This window comes from Hippopotamus amphibius, chromosome 7 (genome assembly GCF_030028045.1).
Source record: "Hippopotamus amphibius kiboko isolate mHipAmp2 chromosome 7, mHipAmp2.hap2, whole genome shotgun sequence".
NCBI lineage: Eukaryota > Metazoa > Chordata > Mammalia > Artiodactyla > Hippopotamidae > Hippopotamus > Hippopotamus amphibius.
In genome coordinates, this window is record NC_080192.1 from 79,644,540 (window position 1) to 79,658,490 (window position 13,951).

Below are 13,951 nucleotides of genomic sequence, written 5' to 3' on the forward strand. Positions count from 1 at the left end.
TTGTTATACAACAACTTCCCACTGGCTATCTATTTTACAGTTGGTAGTATATATATGTCTATGCTACTCTCTTATCAACTATGTTTTTTTTTTTTTTTTTATTTGGGGGAGGTACCCCAGGTTCAATCATCTGTTTTTACACACATATCCCCGTATTCCCTCCCTTCCTTGACTCCCCCCTCTTCGAGTCCCCCCCACCCTCCCCGCCCCAGTCCTCTAAGGCATCTTCCATCCTTGAGTTGGACTCCCTTTGTTATACAACAACTTCCCACTGACTATTTTACAGTTGGTAGTATATATATGTCTGTGCTACTCTCTTGCTTCATCTCAGTTTCCCCTTCACCCTCAACTATGTCTTAATTAAAAAAAATACCACTGGACTGGGAGGTATTGGAGATAATATTCATTTAGCCTTCTGAACTTTCTGGGCAAACTTGGTGGCCTTGTCAACTCCAGCTGCCTTCTTGTCCACTGCTTTGATGACAACCACAGCTACCGTCTATCTCATGTCATGAGCAGCAAAACAACCCAGAGAAGGATGGTCATAGAAGATCTCAACACACATAGGCTTTCCAAGAACCATATCAAAATGGAAACATCACCAGATTTCAAGAATTTGGGGACATCTTCCAGCATTTTTCCAGAATGATGATCAATCTCTTTCAGCTCAGCAAACTTGCAAGCAATGTGAGCTGCATGACAATCCAGCACATGTGAATATCCAATGCTGATTTGGCCTGGATGGCTCAAGATAATCACTTGAGCTGTGAAGCCAGCTGTTTCCACTGGTCGGTCATTTTTGCTGTCACAAGCCACATTGCCATAACGAACATATTTGACAGACATGTTCTTGACATTGAAGCCCACACTATCTCCAGGAAGGGTTTTACTTGAAGCTTCATGGCGCATTTCAACAGACTTTACTTCAGTTCTAACATTGACTGGAGCAAAGGTGACCATCATGCCAGGGTTGAGAACACCGATCTCCCCTTGACCCCCAGAGACAGTACCAATACCACCAATTTTGTAGACATCCTGGAGGGACAGATGCAAGAACTTGTCAGTTGAACAAGTTGGTGGCAAGGTGCGATCCAGAGCTTCAAGGGCATGATTCCACTGTCACTGCCATCTTTATGGGTGACTTTCCATCCCTTGAACCAAGGCATGCTAGCACTTGGCTCCAGCGTATTGTCACCATTCCAGCCAGAAATTTGCACAAATGCTACTACATCACAGTAGTAGCCAATTTTCTTAATGTAGGTGCTAACTTAATAATTTTCTTCTATCTCTTTTGGCTGTAAGATGGCTTAGTGGAGTCCACTTTAACTCCAACAATTAGTTCTTTCACACCCAGAGTGTTAGCCAGAAGGGCATATTCTTGGAGATACCTGCTTCAAATTCACAACACCAGCAGCAACAATCAGGACAGCACGGTCAGCCTGGGATGTGCCTGTAATCACATTTTTGAAAAAGTCTCTGGGTCCTGGGTCATCAATGATGGTCACATAGTACTTGCTGTTCTCAAATTCCCACCGGTACATGTCAATGGTGATAATGTGCTCACATTCAGCTTTCAGTTTGTCCAAGACCTAGGCATACTGTAAGCAGCTTTTGGCAGGAAATTCTCTGCAAGAGACACCTCTTGTCCTGTCATTAACCTTAAACCAGGCACCCCATATCCTACTCATCTCCAGCCCTAGCACACATTTCAGATCTTTGGGTCACATAATAACTTGCCTAATCTGTTGGCTCTTTCCATCAAAGAAGTAGAAATGAAGAATAAATAATTAACAGATGACCAGATATCTTCCCTAGCCTTCCCTTCAGTAACCTCCTGAAAAAGCTGTAGAAGCTGTGTGATAGCATCTAAAGAAAAATTTCAATAGGTCTACAAGCCTGCACACAGTGGGCGGTGGTAACCTCTCTGACCCCATATCTCAATGATTGAGATTACTTCCCTCTTTCCCTTTAAAAACTTTCATGGCTGAGCAGAATCTTTGGAGGTGGTTTCTGGGGGACACTGAGTCCACCATCTATCCAGACTGCTGGCATTCTGATAAAAAGCAACTTTCCTTTCTATCAACATCTTTGTCTCATGTATTAATTTTCAAGGGGCAAGCAGCTGGACCTGATTTGGTAACAGATTTTTTTGGCAACCAATGTGGGTCTGGAATCTCATGATGTTCAGGTCCTCCAGGCTTCCCAGAGTAAGGCCACCAGCCACAACAATGCACCAGGACAGTAGCTGTTCGTGGCTAGTTGGCCTTGGGGGGGAAATTTGTAGGGATGTCTCAGCAGCTGCTAAAGCCAATTTTTTTTGAGGACTCTCCTGGTCTCTTTCCTGCCTGACACTAGCTGCCTTTTCATTTCAGGTTGATTTAAATGAAACTTGAACCTTTGAGGGCTGATGGGCTCTAGGTCTGGGTGAGTCTGCTGGAGCTAGCAGCCATGCTCTCTTTCCTGTTCCGTGTCAGCTTGCCACTCTTTGACCCTGATGAGTGTCATACTTCCCCTCCATAGAGTGTCAGTTCTTTAAAGGAGCAGAAAAATTGAGATTCCAAACTGGTTTCTCCCTGGGCTTGAGGAGAATTTGGATTTGTGACCAGTCTGGCTTGTGAAGTTTTGTTTTGCATCTACCTTTTATCTTTTGAAATGGGAAAGATTTTTGCTATAAGACTATGACTGAGAAAGATGGTATTTTATTATAACATTGTGTGACCACAATACTCTTTAGACTCTAGAGAAAAATTGGTTAAGATGAAACTCTTTCGAAACTCCAAAACAGATTCTTTTTCTTGTATATGCAATTAGAAAAATCTAGCTTGGAAAAATATCTCTTTAAATTCTGACCCCTAGAGAAGGGTCTTTCTGGGAGAATTTGTTTTTCCCCCTCCTGTGCCTTTGAGATGTAGACGATCTACCTGGGCTCTTAGGAGCTGTGATTCTTGGGACTGAAGCCTCCATCAACCAAAATTTAGTTCAGAAGCCTTCTAAGGGTTTTTCAAGAACAGAAAATAAATGCTTGGTCATCTAAGCAAACAACTTTAATTTATTCCAACTGTTCTTTGTAAACTAGTGAGTTTATATTCTAACACCTGATTCATAACTGAGTTTTTTAAGTGAATCTATGACAGCTCTCATTTTGTCTATTTATATGTCTGTGTACACATTATACTTATGGAAAATATTATCAAAATTGAATTTATAAAGAGCTCTACTTGATTTAAAACTAAGCACTTACAAATTAAATATAAAAGAAGCTAGATAAAATGGCTTTTAGGTTCATGTGAACTGGAAAATATTCAATATTAAATTGATACCTGGTATTAAGGTTAGTTTAAGTTTGTTGATCTAATTGATATAGACATGTCTTTAGAATCATGAACATTAAGTAAAATAATTTTATTGTACCTGGGTTTAATAGAAGTCAAATAAGATCTTGTTATATCTGCTGCAAATTTGTCAGCAAGAAAATTAAATTGTTGTGATAAAATTCTTATAAGTAAATAGAATGCAAATGAGGTAAGAGCTTTTGGGTGAATTGTTTAGAAATGATCATGTTTTAGACATGTGTACTTGAACATAATTACTCCAGGCATTTGGTAGTTTGAAATCTTACAGTTATGCCAAATTGAGTTAAGTGATGGAATTTTAACAACTAGGTCATTCCCAAATGGAATAAAATATTAAAACATTAATTACCTGACATTTGCTTCTCTATGGAAAAACTAGAAGTGTTCAGAACTATTGATGGATATGTTTGGTGCTACCCTTAGATATTCTCTGTAAGAAAGCACATGTTTTTAGAAATTATTATTGGTATTTATGTTTGCCAATCTATAGAATGCTAATGTAGAAGACAGTTAATAATTGCCTATTTCTGGGACTTCCCTGGTGGCACAGTGTTTAAGAATCCATCTGCCAGTGGGGACATGGGTTTGAGCCCTGGTCTGGGAAGATCCCACATGCTGTGGAGCAACTAAGCCTGTGTGTCACAACTACTGAGCCCATGTGCCACAGCTACTGAAGCCCACATGCCAGAGCCTGTATTCTACAACAAGAGAAACCACCACAATGCAAAGACCACACACAATGAAGAGTAGCTCCTACTTGCCACAACTAGAGAAAGCCCATTCACAGCAACAAAGACCCAACACAGCCAATAAATAAATAAATAAATTTATACAAAAAATAATTGCCTGTTTCTTAGTTTTCACTGGAAACTAAGGTTTTAAGACTTGAGGACTCTATCTTAAACATGTAGCCAAGGCTACTGGAAATAATAAAGAAATACATTTCAGTATATAGTAGGAAAGTAAGATGTGTGTTGTAAAAAATAAGCTATAAAGGATGGAGTTACATTTTGTTAAGGGAAAAGTAGAGCTGGTTGTCTCTAGAAGGGAAAAATAAGGGACAAACTGTTTGGATACAGAAAGTGATGGAAGCTTCATGGAAAAGGAATCCTGAGAAAAGAGTTTATTGCATGGACAGAACTGACCAAATTTAGGTCTAGTTCAATTTAGCAAGTGGATTTTGTTGTTAAAGGTAAGCTGGTACAAGATTAGAGTTTAATTTTTTTTCTGTTAAGAGAACAAAGCTTTCTTGGAGTGTTATTTTTGATAATAGATTGTGTGAGTTTCTGTGCCTTTAAGTAATCTTTGTTTTTTTTTTGAAAACTTTTTTAAAGCCTTTAGTTAAGTGAATAAGTAATGTTTCACAGTGACCTCATGTGTTTTAAAACCTTTTTGATATATTTAACACACTCCCCAAATATCAAACTCTAACTAAAGTTCTTTTAACCTCCAGCTAACTCTGGGATGCTTGCTTCAAAGGAACCCTGAGACATATCAGAGAGAAATGTTAAATTAATTAGGCTTATTTGGTATGTCAAAATTACTTGAGAAATATTGACAAGTGATTGGAGATGAACCTCAGGTTATATGGTATGGATAAATGTCATTAATATACATATTCTAAAATTCATATGAAATTCCTAAAATCTGACATGCCCTGTTATGTTGTCATAATTCTAGTTGTTATCTTAAAATGTTATATGTCACAATGTCATGGTTAAGCTCCTTTAAAAAAAAAAACAAAAAACAACAACAAAAAACATTGTAATCTTTGACAAAGGAGGCACGAATATACAATGGAAAAAAGACAGTCTCTTCAATAAGTGGTGCTGGGAAAATTGGACAGCAACATGTAAAAGAATGAAATTGGAACACTTCCTAACACCATACACAAAAATAAACTCCAAATGGATTAAACACCTACATGTAAGGCCAGACACTATAAAACTCCTAGAGGAAAACATAGGTAGAACACTCTATGACATCCATCAAAGTAAGATCCTTTTGGACCCACCTCCTAGAATCATGGAAATAAAATCAAGAATAAACAAATGGGACCTCATGAAACTTAAAAGCTTTTGCACAGCAAAAGAAACCATAAACAAGACTAAAAGGCAACCCTCAGAATGGGAAAAAATAATTGCCTGTGAAACAACGGACAAAGAATTAACCTCCAAAATATACAAGCAGCTCATGCAGCTTAATACCAAAAAAGCAAATAACCCAATCCACAAATGGGCAGAAGACCTAAATAGACATTTCTCCAAAGAAGACATACAGATGGCCAACAAACACATGAAAAGATGCTCAACATCACTCATCATCAGAGAAATGCAAGTCAAAGCCACAATGAGGTATCACCTCACACCAATCAGAATGGCCATCATCACAAAATCTGGAAACAACAAACGTTGGAGAGGGTGTGGAGAAAAGGGAACTCTCCTGCACTGTTGGTGGGAATGTAAGTTGGTACAGCCACTATGGAAAACAATTTGGAGGTTCCTTAAAAAACTACAAATAGAACTACCATATGATCCAGTAATCCCACTACTGGGCATATACCCAAAGAAAACCATAATCCCAAAAGAAACTTGTACCATAATGTTTATTGCAGCACTCTTTACAATAGCCAGGACATGGAAGCAACCTAAATGCCCATCAACAAATGAATGGATACAGAAGATGTGGCATATATATACAATGGAATATTACTCAGCTATAAAAAGGGATGAGATGGAGCTATATGTCATGAGGTGGATAGACGTACAGTCTGTCATACAGAGTGAAGTAAGTCAGAAAGAGAAAGACAAATATTGTATGCTAACTCACATATACGGAATCTAAAAATGGTACTGATGAACTCAGTGACAAGAACAAGGACGCAGATACAGAGAATGGACTGAAGAACTCGAGGTTTGGGAGGGGGCAGGGGGTGAAGGGGAAGCTGAGACGAAGCGAGAGAGTAGCACAGACATATATATACTACCAACTGTAAAATAGATAGTCCGTGGGAAGTTGTTGTATAACAAAGGGAGTTCAACTCGAGGATGGAAGATGCCTTAGAGGACTGGGACGGGGAGGGCGGGGGGGACTCGAGGGGCACGGAGTCAAGGAAGGGAGGGAATATGGGGATATGTGTATAAAAACAGATGATTCAACTTGGTGTACTCCCCAAAAAATAATAAATAAATAAAATTAAAAAAAATTGTAATTTTAAGTCTAACCTTGCCCTTTTAAGCTGGTTGTCATTCATAGACAGTTAAGCTGATGCTTTGCAAAACATCTTCATCTTCAGGAAGATTCATGGAAAAGGACTTATTGACAAGTACAGGTTTCTGATAACTTTAAATCATAGTGCTAAAATGTACAGGAAATTTTAAAAAGCCTAATTGAAACTGATTTCATAAAACTTAGCAATGAAGATTACATAGAAGTAAAGTGATGAATGTGATTATAATTTTTTGGTTTTGTCTAAAATATTACTGACTTTTAATCTGTGTTTTTCCAGATAAAAAGAAAAAACTTTCCCCTTAAGGTAATTGTGATTTACAGGAATTCGGTAAATTATACCTCTGTAAGCAAAACTGAGGCATTTTTCTTTCTGCCTGATCCCTCCAGAAATTGGAAACTCTTAGGTTCCCAGCAGCTTTATCATGTAAATTAGGAAGGCCACCTCCTATCAGGTGAAGGAAACTCAAAGTATTTTGGGGACCTCAAAAATGAAGGAATTTATCCAAATTTGTAAGATTTGTAGGATAAAATCTGTGACTAGCCCTTGATGTGGTTTTCCTAAAGGCCTTTTAAAAGCTTCAATCTGAAGGTTTCTTATGGAAAGTTGCAGCACAATATGATCAATTAACCAGACTCATTTTGCAAACAATCTTAGTTTGGCTATATTTGGTAGAAATGAGGGTAACTATACAGAAAAGAAGATTATGTTTCAGTGGATATTAAATTCTTATTTTGTTAATTGTGGTTTGTATTTAATAAGCCTCACTTCCCAGATGGTTCTCAGATAGTTCCTTGCTATTAGTTTATATTGTTGCAAAATTTAATTGAATTATTAAAAGGACACTCTAAGTTTGTTTCTGGAGCTTATCTCAGTAATCTGTCTTTGGATGGAGATCAGATGCCCCATGACTGTCAACCAGATGATTATGCATAAGTTAAACTAGCTCCAACCTAGATGGGAGGACCTTTACCATATACTCTTAACTAGCTCACGCACAGCAAAACTGAAGGGAATTGACTCTTGGATTAATATTTCCACTTAGAAAGGGCCTCTGCACTGGACTGGCCTATAGAGAGAGGACTGCTGACCTCAAAATCACCTTAAAACAATGCTCAAACAGAGTAGAAACTATCAGACCAGGATAAGGAGATGATGACATCTGAAGTGGAGAACTGACCCAAGATGCAAGACCAGACCTGTATACCAATTATTTTGATAATTGCTCACAGTTTTGCTTATAAAAAATGTATTTCACAATCTTATGCAGAGTTAAAGTTAATCCAATTGTTAGGTTTATGGTCAATTATCTATACCCAGTAGTTCTTCGTTACCTTGGTGGAATTTCCCATTCCATGGCTCTTATTGGTCGGCCCTTAGAAAATTTATTCTAGGAGAAAGAATATATATTTTTATATAGGATCAATGATTGTAATAGTGTAACTCTAGATATGGGAAAAAGCTACAAGAGGTAATTTTTTCCTGGGCCATAACAGACTAGCAAGACAGGTGGTCCAGAGACTTTTGGCTAATGTTAATGTGGTCTAGTTCAGTAATAATAGCACAGTGAGTGACCTATTAACAAAATCCCCACCTGACCTAGGAATGAACATTCCTAGCACAATGGGATGAAATGGTCATAAAATATCTTTCAAACCATGGTTGAATTTGTGACCATGAGGGGCCCCTGCTAACCAAAACTTGACACTTGCCATCTTCCTCTATAAGGATTAAATCACAAGCCACTGCAGTCTCTGACCTTTAACACACCCTGAAAGGAGTTCAGGGTGGAGCTCAGCAATGAGGCACTCAGTAATCCGAGAAAAACAGGCAGAACAGGACTTCAGATAGTTAGATATTTTCAGGAGAAGATTTTAAGAGCCCAAATACTTGCATCTCCTCATAGCTAGAAAAGCACTAAAATAATTAATGGTAATATCTGCTTTGGTCATTAAGGAGAGAAATGCATTTGATAGTCAAAATGGAGTAGCTATGGTTCAGACGTGCAAAGTAAAACAGGGTGGCCACTGTGGATATCATTTCAGACACACGCCTATATTGCCAAGAACTTGAATTTTCTGAGTTACGTCAAACTCAGACACCCCCAGCCATTCTGAAAGCAGTGTCTGCTGGAGGAAGTGAGCAAGACACTGTGGGTTCCTCTGTCAAGTTTATGATTAACCTCTCTATCCAGAATGTTACCACTTTTCATGTTCTGTACCTGTGTCTCCTCAGGATTGAGGAGTATCAAAGCAAAGGGGAGATTGGAACTAAGCAGAACCATGCACCCCCTCCCCTGGGTACCAAGTCCCCTCAATGTCCCCTACCTCTTGTTTATAGAAAAGCTGAAGTCTCCCAGGCATCCCTGAGTCACAAAAGAGTAGTCTCAAGTGGTAAAGATTAGGATAACAGAGTCACAGACTCACTGTCTGATGCACTTTCCTGAGTTGTTTTACAGATACTGTAAATTCCACCAGAGGGAAAAAGCTGACTGCATGGTGACAGACTGCAGCCATGACATAAACTGCTCCATCTTGAGCAGTACTGAATCTAGGGCTTGCACAATTCCAAGAACTGGCCTTAAGAGAATGGGATTAACACTATTGTTGATAATAATCTATATCTTTATGGGCATCAAAATAATTGTAGCTTGTTCTGCCTGTATATGTAAGCAGGCAAATACAGCTGTCAGCAAAGAGATGCTACAGTCTAACATCAACATCCTCCACTCTAAGAATATGGTGCCCTATGTCAGTATGAAGAAGTTACAGAAGATGGACCTTTGCCCATAATCCCATAGCAATGGAATGATGTTGTGACAAGTGGGGATTTGTAAGCAGCTTTGGCAGGAAAGAGCTCTCTGCAAGAGACACCCTTTTGCCTTGTTACTAAAGTTAAACCAGGCACCTCCATGCTCTACTCATCTCCAGCTCGAGGACACCTTGCAAATCTTGTGAACACACAATACCTTACCTAACCTGTTGGTTCTTTCTGTAGAGATCAAAGTAGAAATGAAGAATAAGTAACAGATGACCAGATCTCCTCCCTAGCTTCCCTTTTAGTAATTGTGTGAACAAGATAGCGTATAAGAAAAATCACAAGAAGTTGACAAGTCTGCACGCCATGGGGAATGGTGACAGCTTTGATGCTCTATCTCAATGTTTAACTGATATTACTTCCCTTTTTCCCTTTAAAAACTTTCATGGCTCAGAATTTTCAGAGGTGGTTTTTGGCGGACACTGAATCCACCGTCTACCTAGATTGCTGGCATTCTGATGAAAAGCAACTTTCCTTTCTACCAAAATCTCCCTCTCATGTATTGATTTTCAAGTGTTCAGCAGCCAGATCTGATTTGGTAACAGTACTCTTCAGACCCTTTCTGTCTAGGTAGGATATGCTTCTACCCATCTTGAAAAAATATTTACAGACACTAGCAGGTATCTGAAATTTCTTGCAGCTCAAGGCATAGTCCAGTCCTTGGTGGCAAAGGTTCCTCTGGGGAGATTCAACAGCAGTCTTTGGGTTCTTTTTAGCACAAATCAAACAATTCTGAGTGACTCACTGGATTCCCTTTTGTAGATTAGGCCCCATTATATATTTTTGAACCCATTGTAAGGTGACAGCTCTGCCAAAATAGGTACAGCACAGTGTCCAAGAATGCCTCAGGAATCAAAACAATTGTGCGCTACATTGTCAGCCAGGTGAGGTGTGATCCAAGGGGAAACCCCATTTTTTGGCCCTCTCTTTGTCCCTTTCTGACTACACTGGCTGGTATTTTGACAAGTCCATCTGTGGGAGAAGCGATACCCTTGCCTCTGAGGATATTGTTTTAGATTAGGTGTCTCAGTGTCCCTCATATTGGCCATGTGTTTTTGGCCTTCCCCTGGGTGCTGTTAACACACATGTCTATTCTTACCTTTTCATAGACCTCAGGAGAAAGTGTTCTATCTCCTTTCTTGGGTTTTTTATAAGCACCTTTTGCAGGCTTAAAGCATGTTATGGTGGGACTCTGATGTCAAGCTGCTCTGGTGAAAAATCTCAGGGCAAGGTCTATCAAAAAGTTAATCAGCTCATTCCCTACTGTCAATTTTACCCTGGGCTCTTATGGGGAATTAGGCATCTCAAGTCCAAGGGAGTCCCTGGACCTCTTCACTCATCAGACTGTTTCCCTCTTTCTGCCATGTGAGAAGCCCTCATCTTTTATTAGTTTTCTTCTTATCATTTAGCCTAGGGCAATCTGTTTTCCAACATTCTTGCAGCAAGGAACAGGAAGTGTACTGCTTCTTCCCCAACAGTGGCTTACCTCTTTTCAGGTTACTCACCCTCTGGTAATCCAATGCTGCTGCCAAAAAAGTAGCGTTTTATTTTGCATCTTTTTTCTCCTGTTGTTATTCACTGTTGAACACTTTAAAAGCAACATCAATTGAGAAGGGTTCACTCCAAATACACCATCTAATTTTTGCAACTTTTCCCCTGATATCAGAGGCACTTTACTGTACCCACCCCCCAAAAGAAGGTCAAATTGACAATTCTAATATTTTCAGGGGCCTCAAGATCTGAATTAGTATAACGTCTGTAGTTTTGATAAAGCTTTTCCAAAAATGCAGAATTGCCTTTTTTTTTTGGCTGAGTTTCTTGAATTTTTTTAAAATGCTTTTGCTTTGGTTCCCCTTTTCAAAGTACTGCACTAATAAGTAGTATTCTAATAAGGGCATTCTTCCTTCACTGGAATCCCAATTTTGTTTGGCTGTCAAGTTGGCTTCAGGTATAGAGGATCTTCCCTATAAAGAAGGGTCACAATTTTTCCAATTAAACAAGTCTGAGAAACCCAGCCAGCTGGTCATTTGAATTTAGGCCCCCTATGAGATGACAGATACTGTACCTGCAAGATTATTATTTACAGTAGGAGAGATAAAGAATTTCTCAGATAAGCAAAAACTAAAAGAATACAGCAATACTAAACATATCCTGAAAGAAATATTGAAAGCTCTTCTTTAAACAGAAAAGAGGCAAGAATCTATAGGAAAGAGAAAAATCACAATTGGAAAGTAAATCACTTAAATAAGCCAGTACAAAGATTTAAAAGAAATTTTTGAAGTTCTGTGAAAGCAATGATAACCACAATAACAGCAAAAGGATAAACATGAAGATGCAAAAGAGAACATCAAAATCAAAAAATGTAGGGGAAGAGAGTAAGAAAGTGTAGATTTCTTTTCAGAATGTGTTTGAGCCTATATGACTACTGGTCTAAACAAGCAGACAGATCTTCTAGACAGAAAATAAAGCAATAGAGTTCTTAAATGATACAACAGAACAGTAAGACTTGATATTTTTAGGATATTACATTAAAAAAAAAAAAAACCCAGAATACATATTCTTTTCAAGTGTACATGGAACATTCTCTAGGATTGACCACATATGAGGGCACAAAATAAGGTTCAACACATTTAAAAATATGGAAATTATTTCAAGCATCTTTTCTGACCACAAAAGCAAAAAACTAGAAATCAACCACAGAAAAAGAAATGAGAAAAAAATGATTACACAGAGAAATAAATCAGGAGATAGATCAAGATGGCAGAGTGGAGGACATGCACTCACTCCCTCTTGCAAGAGCACTGGAATTACAATTAGCTGCTGAACAATCATCAACAGAAAGACACTGGAACTCATGAAAAAAGACACCCCACATCCAGAGACAAAGGAGAAGCTGCAATGAGATTGTAGGAGGGGCACAATCATGATAAAATCAAATCCCGTAACTGCTGGGTGGATGACACACAAACTGGAGAACAGTTATACCACAGAAGTCCACCGACTAGAGTGAGGGTTCTGAGCCCTACATCAGGCTTCCCAACCTGGGGGTCCAGCAATGCGAGGTGGAATCTCCAGAGAATCAGACTTTGAAAGCCAGCAGAATTTGATTTCAGGACCTCCAAAGGACTGGAGGAAACAGAGACTCCATTCTTGGAGGGCACACAAAAAGTAGTGTGCGCACCAGTACCCAGGGGAAGGAGCAGTGACCCCATAGGAGACTGAACAAGACCTACCTGCTGGTGTTGGAGGGTTGCCTGCAGAGGTGGGGGGAAGCTGTGGCTCACTGTGGGGACAGGGACACTGGTGGCAGAGGTTCTGGGAAGTTCTTATTGGCTTGAGCCCTCCCAGAGGCCAGAGCCTGCCATTAGCCCTGCCAAAGAGCCTGTAAGCTCCAGTGCTGGGTAGCCTCAGGCCAAACAGCCAACAGGGTGAGAATGCAGCACCACCCATTGGCAGACAAGCAGATTAAAGTCTTACTGAGCTCTGCCCATCCAGCCCTACCCACCATCAGTACCCCCCATTAGGAAGCACAGCACAAACCTCCTAGATAGTTTCCTCCACAATAGGGCAGACATCAGTATCAAGCAGTATCAGCAGTATTTCATTCTGTGGAACTGAAAACCACAGCCACAGAAAGAGAAAATGAAAAAGCAGAGGACTTTGTACCAGATGAAGGGACAAGATAAAACCCAAGAAAAACAACTAAATGAAGTGGAGACAGGCACCCTTCCAGAAAAAGAATTCAGAATAATGATGGTGAAAATAATCCAGGACTTTGAAAAAAGACTGGATGCAAAGATAAAAAGATGCAGGAAAAGTTTACCAAAGACCTAGAAGAATGAAAGAACAAACAGAGATCAGCAACACAATAACTGAAATGAAAAACACACTAGCAGATTAACTGAGGCAGAAGGGCCAATAAGTGACCTGGAAGACAGAATGATGACAATCACTGATGCAGAAAAGAATAAAGAAAAAGAATGAAAAGAAATTAAGACAACCTAACAGACCTCTGGGACAATGTTAAATGCACCAGCATTCGCATTATTGGGGACCCAGGAGAAGAGAGAGAGAAAGGACCCAAGAAAATATTGCAAGAGATTATAGTTGAAAACTTCCACAACATGGGAAAGGAAATAGCCACCCAAGTCCAGGAAGCACAGAGTCCCAAGCAGGACAAACCCAAGGAGAAACATGCCAAGACACATAGTAGTCAAATTGAAAAAAATTAAAGACAGAGAAAAATTATTAAAAGCAACATGGGAAATATGACAAATATCATATAAGAGAATTCCCATAAGGTTAATGGCTGATTTCTCAGCAGAAACTCTGCAAGCCAGAAGGGAGTGGCACAATATATTTAAGGTGATGAAAGGGAAGAACCTACAACCAAGAATACTCTACCCAGCAAGGATCTCATTCAGATTCGATGGAGAAATCAAAAGCTTTACTGACAAGCAACACCTAAGAGAATTCAGCATCACCAAACTAGCCCTACAACAAATGCTAAAGGAACTTCTCTAAGTGGGAAACAAAGAGAAGGACCTACAAA

At 39.3% G+C, this 13,951-nt stretch overlaps 1 pseudogene; it reads right to left on the bottom strand.

Annotated features, from left to right (window-relative positions):
* Positions 1–403: 403 nt before the first annotated feature.
* LOC130857645 (elongation factor 1-alpha 1-like) lies at positions 404–1,541 on the bottom strand (annotated as a pseudogene).
* Positions 1,542–13,951: the final 12,410 nt, after the last annotated feature.